The following is a 7,500-nucleotide window of genomic DNA, read 5'->3' as shown; positions in this document are numbered from 1 at the left end:
TTCTTTACCATTCCATTTAAGACAGCATGAAACCTTTCTACAGTTCCGTTATTACAGCGTGACGTGGGCTTGTGTAAATAGCTACAATAGACTGCAATTTATTGATTTCACCCATCAAGTCTGATCTAAATTGGGTACCACGGTTTGAAAAAATTTCCTGAGGTATACCTACTACTGACGAGGCACTCTGCAGTGGTGACTGTATCAATATTCTTTAAAGGGTTGCACCGGGGAAACGTGTAGCAGTGTCAACGAGCGTTAAATTTTATTCATAACCTCGTTCTGATGAGGTTATTGGCCTAACTAAATGATCTGCAATACCTTTTTATGTTGGCACCTCCTCCCGGCCAGTAGAATTTCTCAAAATACTTTATCAGAGGTTTTCCTGTGAGAAAATTGACCCGAAACTAAGTCGTCATGTGCAATGGATAGAACATGCTTTCAGAATTTACTCGGGACCACTAGCTGTTTAGCCCCTCCTTCGTAATCAGTTTTTGCTATTAGTACAATTGAACAAATAATAATTTGCCGAAATGTTATTCCTGGGTGTAAGGTCGGTTTCGAAGACAACGTTTACTTTATGACTAATAGAGTTAGTTTTAGCAGAAGTCTGAAAGTCTGGGCAATTAGGTCGGACCTGACCACTCTTTTTTACGGTTATAACATACAACATTTGACTTGAGTTGTTCAATCATAGTATCGTTGAATGTTTTGTGACTTTTAATTTTATGCACAGATCTAAATCTGTCGGCAGGCTGAGTCATATCAATCAAGTCTTCAAATATCCTTTCCTTTAAGAATATCCTTAAGTCAGTACTAATCAGGTGATCTCTAAGTAAGAATTCGAATGATTTATCGAAAGTTCTTCACTTAATGAGTGCCAGTTATCTAGATACTCTATTATCCTTGAGACAAATTAAACATAAGTTTCATTTCCGCAACTTTGCTTTTACAAAATTTCCTTTTGTAAGAATCTGCATCGATAGAGTAAGCTTTTAATAATGCCTCTCTTAATTGACCTTATTCTTATAGTACACATAAACCCTCGATTTTACCCCAGGAGAGACTCAAGATATTTCTAAAAATTATGTCGTTCCCATTTTGGAGCTCAACCTTTCCTTCAAAGCGTTTCATTTAACGGTCCCCATCCCTCAAATTCACCCCCCCCCCCCACACACACACACCAGCCCATGTGCACGAAAACGATGCAGCCCCCCAGCGTGTAAGTGCGTGATCCTCCCGGCTACGAGAGCGTGGACTCTGAATCCCAGGCGAGCGATGGTATTTCGTTTCAAAGCGTATAGTGGACAAGCACCCTCCAGACAAAGAGGAAGTAAAAGCATGACCGTTGTGACGTCCATAATTCTTCCTCCAGAAAAAATGTTCAGAGAAGTAATATAAGTATCGTCACGACCCGGGCAAGCACCTCTCCAATGAGGAAGCAAAAGTGTATGACCGTAGAGCTCTCTCTCTCTCTCTCTCTCTCTCTCTCTCTTTCTCTCTTTCTCTCCCTCTCTCTCTCTCTCTGCTCTCTCTCTCTCTCTTTCTCTCTTTCTCTCTCTCTCTCTCTTTCTCTCTCTCTCTCTCTCTCTCTCTCTCTCTCTCTCTCTCTCTCTTTCTCTTTCTCTCTTTCTCTCTCTTGCTCTCTCTCTCTTTCTTTCTCTCTTTCTCTCCCCCTCTCTCTCTCTATCTCTCTTTTTCTCCCTCTCTCTCTCTCTCTCTCTCTCTCTCTCTCTCTCTCTCTCTCTCTCTTTCTCTCCCCCCCTCTCTCTCTCTCTCTCTTTCTCTCCCTCTCCCTCTCTCTATCTCTCTTTCTCTCCCTCTCTCTGCTCTCTATCTCTCTTTCTCTCCCTCTCTCTCTCTCTCCTCTCTCTTTCTCTCTCCTCTCTTTCTCTCTCTCTTTCTCTTTCTCTCTCTCTTTCTCTCTCTCTCTCTCTCTCTTTCTCTCTCTCTCTCTTTTACCTCTCTCTCTCTCTCTCTCTCTCTCTCTCTCTCTCTCTCTCTCTTCTCTCTCTCTCTCTCTCTCTCTCTCTCTTTCTCTCTCTCTCTCTCTCTCTCTCTCTCTTTCTCTCTCTCTCTCTCTCTCTCTCTCTCTCTCTCTCTCTCTCTCTTTCTCTCTCTCTCTCTCTCTCGCTCTCTCTCTCTCTCTCTCTCTCTCTCTCTCTCTCTCTCTCTCTTTCTCTCTCTCTCTCTCTCTCTCTCTTCATGTGTGGTCTCTCTTCAATCTGATTAATGTGTAATTACATCTGGTTTTGTGCGCGCGCGCGCTTGTGAAGGGGAAAAAACCAATGGACACACTTTATTTCTGCCCTTTATTGATCAATTTCTCAGCGAAAGACTTTTTCCTCCTCGTGCCCGCTACTGCAGCCTCGGTCTCCGGGCTGCCATGTACTTTATCGTGTTTTGAAAAAATCTAACACTGATTATATATATAATAATACGAAGGTTATCAAAAGTCTTGTATAGAAATTTTAAAATGACCCATTGCCAGAAAATATTCTTTAGAAAGTCTTTCACTGAAAGGCTCCTGCCCCGGTCTCCTCTCTCTCACTCTCCCTCTCTCTCTCTCTCTCTCTCTCTCTCTCTCTCTCTCTCTCTCTCTCTCTCTGCTCAAATTGTTCAAAGTGGGACCACGGAACACGTGCTTGTCCACGAGACGCACCGTAAATGCGTGAATTGCCGACAAGAGCATAATGCAAACTCTCCATTATGCGCTTACTATCCAAAGGACAGGAAAACAAACAGTAAAAAAAACAGGCAGCCCTCCCCCCCCACAAAAGTCCCCGCCAGCCCCGCGCTTCGATGATGTGGGGGAATTCCCACACCTGCAGAAGTCAATAGTGATGGCCCCTGCAACGGAAGCCATGGCACCGGCCACAGTACCAGCACAAGCAGGAGGTCAAGCTCTGTCAACTCAAGCACCAGCTGCAGCACCAACTCTAGCACCATATGCTGCATCAGTCTCTACACCACCTTCAACACCAGCTGCAGCACCAACTCTAGCACCATCTGCTGCACGAGCTTCAGCACCAGCTTCAGTATCAGTTGCAGCACCAGCTGCAGCTCAGCCCTCTCTGCAGCAGGACAAATAAGAGTCCAACGGGGAAATCAAAGAACTACTACAAATGTTGCTTCGACAGATGGAGCAGATGATGTTCATGATGCAGCAACTAATGGCTCAGCAATCTCAACTTCGGGAAAGGATGTTTTCGTTCCTCCTCAATCAACAACATCATCACCCTGTAGTGGGCCTTGGAAATGGTCAAGTAATCAATGTCTCCAGTTAATCACTTGAAATGTATTACCTGGAACATAAACAGTTTGCAGAAACGCAAGGCAACTCTCTCCCAGTACCTTCACTCCGAAAATGTTGATGTGTGTTGCCTTCAGGAAGTCAGAACTAGTGCTCGTTATGCAAAAATTGCGAGATACACATACTATGACAGACCAAATATTGCTAACCCCACTACGAGATGGCTTGGCATTTACATAAAGAACCCAATTCCATCGAAAGTGATTGATGACAATAGTGACAACTCCTGTGTTGAATATCTTAGTATTAATATATTTCTAGACGGTAAATCTATTACCACCATTAATGTATATAATCCACATGATAGTGAGGTGGTACCTAAACCTCCTGACTGCATGATACATACTGATACTGTCTTATTGTGTGGGGATTTTAATGCTCGCCATCCTCTCTTGGGCTCCGAGGGAAGGACCATTGTTAAAAACGGTAAGGCTTATTATGACTATCTCAAAAATACTAGCGACCCCATACACTTATTATGCCCCTTCGAAAAAACTCAGTATTTGGAAGGGAAATTGCACAATATAGCTCTATACAATCAGCACACACTACCAAGTACTGCGAAAGTCATCCCATTCTTAGTTAGTGATCACTGGGCATTAGGTATAACCCTCCCTTTTTGCAAAAGAACCCCACCCCAGCCACGCCTTAGATACCACCTTGCTGCTCAATATCATGATGAATTCATTGAAAGAATTGCCTGCTGGTATGAAGAATTTACTCCAACCAGCCTGGATCACTTTAATGAATCTCTCTTTCAGCAAGTTGGCAATATCATTGCTCAAATACAGCCCAAAAGCCCTGCCAAGCACAGATCTTTATCCTCCAGAGGTAGACATGCACAACAACTGAACAAAGACCCTGAGATAAAACTTCTTAGGAGGCTTATACGATCTACAGTAAGTCAGCTACGACACTTGGGGGAAAACCCTTACTTAGCTAGGGATCTTGTGTTTTTTAGTAAAGAGATCAATGAGATAATAACACGGAAACGGGAGGAAAAATTTTATGCCTGGGCAGAATCAATTGACTCCATGACAACCATGAGTAATGTATGGAAGTAAATCAGCAAGATTAAAGGCAATACATGCAGTATAACACCCCACCTACATCCAAAGAGGGTAGCCTCATCTCTCCTCAATAAATGGTGTGAGGATTCTTCTCTTGATAGTCTTCCGTTATCCATACGCAGGTGCTCCCTTAAATTAGACCATAAAAACGAAATTGACTATCAGTGCCACCTCTTAGATGAGGCTGATGCACCATTTACAAGGGGGGAACTCCTTGCAGCCATTAAGACTAGCAAATCCACTGCACCTGGGGATCCTCTTCTTGATCTCTTCAACTTAACCTACATGGCAGGCATCTTCCTTACCACTTGGAAACAGGCAACCATCATTCCCATTCCAAAACCAGGATGGCCTGATGAATATAGGCCGATTTCTCTGACGTCCTGCCTGTCTAAAACCTGTGAAAGAATTCTCCTTACTCGTTTACTCCTCAAGATCAAAGACATGATCCATCCATCTGCCTTTGGCATTCAAAAAGAGAGAGGAACACAAATGTGTCTAGCACAGTACCTAAATGGACGTAATGCACAGAATTCTTACTTCATAGATTTTAAGGGAGCATTCGACAGAGCCTCCCCTACTGCAATCCTCCATGAACCAACTCTTTTAGGAGTTAAGGGCAAGCTTCTGCTATGGATAAAGGATTATCTATCTTTGAGAAGAGCAAAAGTGTGGTATCAAGGCAACTATAGTGCTTATTGGAATTAGACACTCCACAAGGGGGAGTATTGTCCCCTACACTGTTTAATATACTTATGCACTCTCTTTGCAAGCTCAACGATGATTTAGGAAACCTATGCAGCATCACATCCTATGCTGATGACATTCTTATACAGGTATTTGATAGGGGGGAATATGTTCTACAGAGGTTCAGCAAAAAGTGTGCCTCCCTTGGCCCCATAATCAACCCAATCAAAACTAAGCATATTTCCAGATCTCGTAAACTACCTTACATTCCAAGGTTAGGTGGACAAACTATTGCAAGAACTGACACCTACAAATATCTTGGTGTTATGGTGACTGCTCCCCACCTTATGTCCCGCAACTCACGCTTTGCCAAGGATATTGTTCAAAACATCAAGGAACGTTGCATTGAGCGTTTAAGACCATTGCAATACATAAGTAAAATATATGTAGGTACCCCCCTGAGAGTCCTAAGGTTGATGTATATCTCCCTTGTCAGGTCCATGATAGACTATGCATACTTAGTTCTTAGTATGCTGCCACCGAGTGCCCTCAAACCCCTTGAAGTTTTACAGAACAAGGTCATGAGAATTATACTTGGATGCCCAATGACTGCTAAAGTTCTCGTCATGAGGAAAGAGTTAGACCTCCCTTCTATTTACAGCCGTGTCATCCAAGTTAACACCATACTTGGCATCAGACTCCTGCAGCTTCAACCCAGACCACAAATCTCCAATATCCTATCAAATGAGATAAATTATAGAGTTAGCCATGCCCGACCTCGATACTTCAATCTCATACAGTCCAACTTAGAATGGAAAACTAAAACTGCTCATACTATCATGTTCTTCAATGTATGGAACAACGAATCTATTAATATTCCAGATACAGTAATTGCTGCTCCTTGGCACAGAACTCATGTACATGCTTATATTGAAAAATAATTCAAAAATGGAAATATAAGCTCACTACTTGAAATATATAGATGGCATTCTACATCCCTCTCATGGTACGCCCCCATCCCTCTCATGGTACTGTGATGCCTCCACTGATCCTCATGGAGCAACAGGGATTGGTGTGCTAATTCCTGATACAGAATTTTGAAGAAAGTGTGTGCATTTCCAACTGGACAAGCATAACTGATGCCGAGTCAGTAGCTATACATCATGCCATTAAGAAAGGTAGTGAGCAGCAGCGACACCTGGCTGTCTTTACAGACAGCCAAGGCGCTCTCCACAGGCTTACTGCATTTAATCCAGAAAACATGATAACTAGGAATATCCTTCACCAAAGTTCCAAACTATCAGAACGGGGTACTCAAGTGTCACTATACTGGATACCCTCTCATATAGGAATATCACTATGTGATAGGGTTGATCAATTAGCCAGGTTAGCACATTCCCATGAAGATCCATTTTATGTAATACCGTAATCTCTCAATCAAATGAAAAAACGAGTTATCAACTGTCTTAGAGATAATGAGGGTCAGGTATGGACCACTGAGAAGATGAAAAAAACGGACATGGTACTATTTGGCATTACGAGAGTATTGCTGGGGCATCAAATTTAGACAAACCCTATAAAGTCTATCACGGACTGTCTCAGAGACAACAGGTTACATTAAGGCGTGGTTACACTGCCCATCGATTCATCAAATCCAATCATTTTGAGTGGGATTTGCCCATCGATGGGCTTATTCCACTGTTTTTTTGTCCACTCGTCCGAAGCGATGGGCACCCCATCGTCTGTCGATGGACCAGTGGACAAATCATATTCGTTGAGAGTCTATAGTATACCTGGTATTAGTCTAATTATATATTTTATGCAGTATTATTATTATATATATAAGTAATCTATAATTAATAATCATAATTGTAAATTATCATAGATATACTTATATGAATTATTATTTTAAAAAATCAAACAAAAACAATGCAATATATCTTGTATCCTCATTTGACCGACGAACATGAACACCCGCGCACCTTTTTTAAAGAGGAAGAACGTCTTCTCGTCATAAGAATGTGGAATTCGGAGGCAATTACCTCTCTTCTAGAGAAAGTGAGTCAAGAAGATGTCCTTTGGAATATAAAGCATCCATATTATATTTTCGTAGTTCTTTTCGTAGTTTAACCAAAACGAATGGGTGGATGGGCTCCAACCCACTGATAATCATTGGATTCCAACGAAATCTATGGGCAGTCTAACCGTAGCTTTAACTAGGCTACGCATAGGACATCAGTACACTATGCAATATGTACAGGATGCAGTTTTGGATGCAAAACCTGTTTCATATCACCACTGCAAACTGTGCAAGGCACCCATGTTGCATAATCTCACTCATTACTTACTCTGTTGCATAAAGACTGCATCCTATCGATCAAGTAGTACTGTTCACAGATTAGCACTTGTTGATTATATTAACTTTATTAT

Source organism: Penaeus chinensis, chromosome 21, assembly GCF_019202785.1.
Source record: "Penaeus chinensis breed Huanghai No. 1 chromosome 21, ASM1920278v2, whole genome shotgun sequence".
NCBI classification, from domain to species: Eukaryota; Metazoa; Arthropoda; class Malacostraca; order Decapoda; family Penaeidae; genus Penaeus; species Penaeus chinensis.
This window is presented reverse-complemented; position numbering follows the sequence as displayed.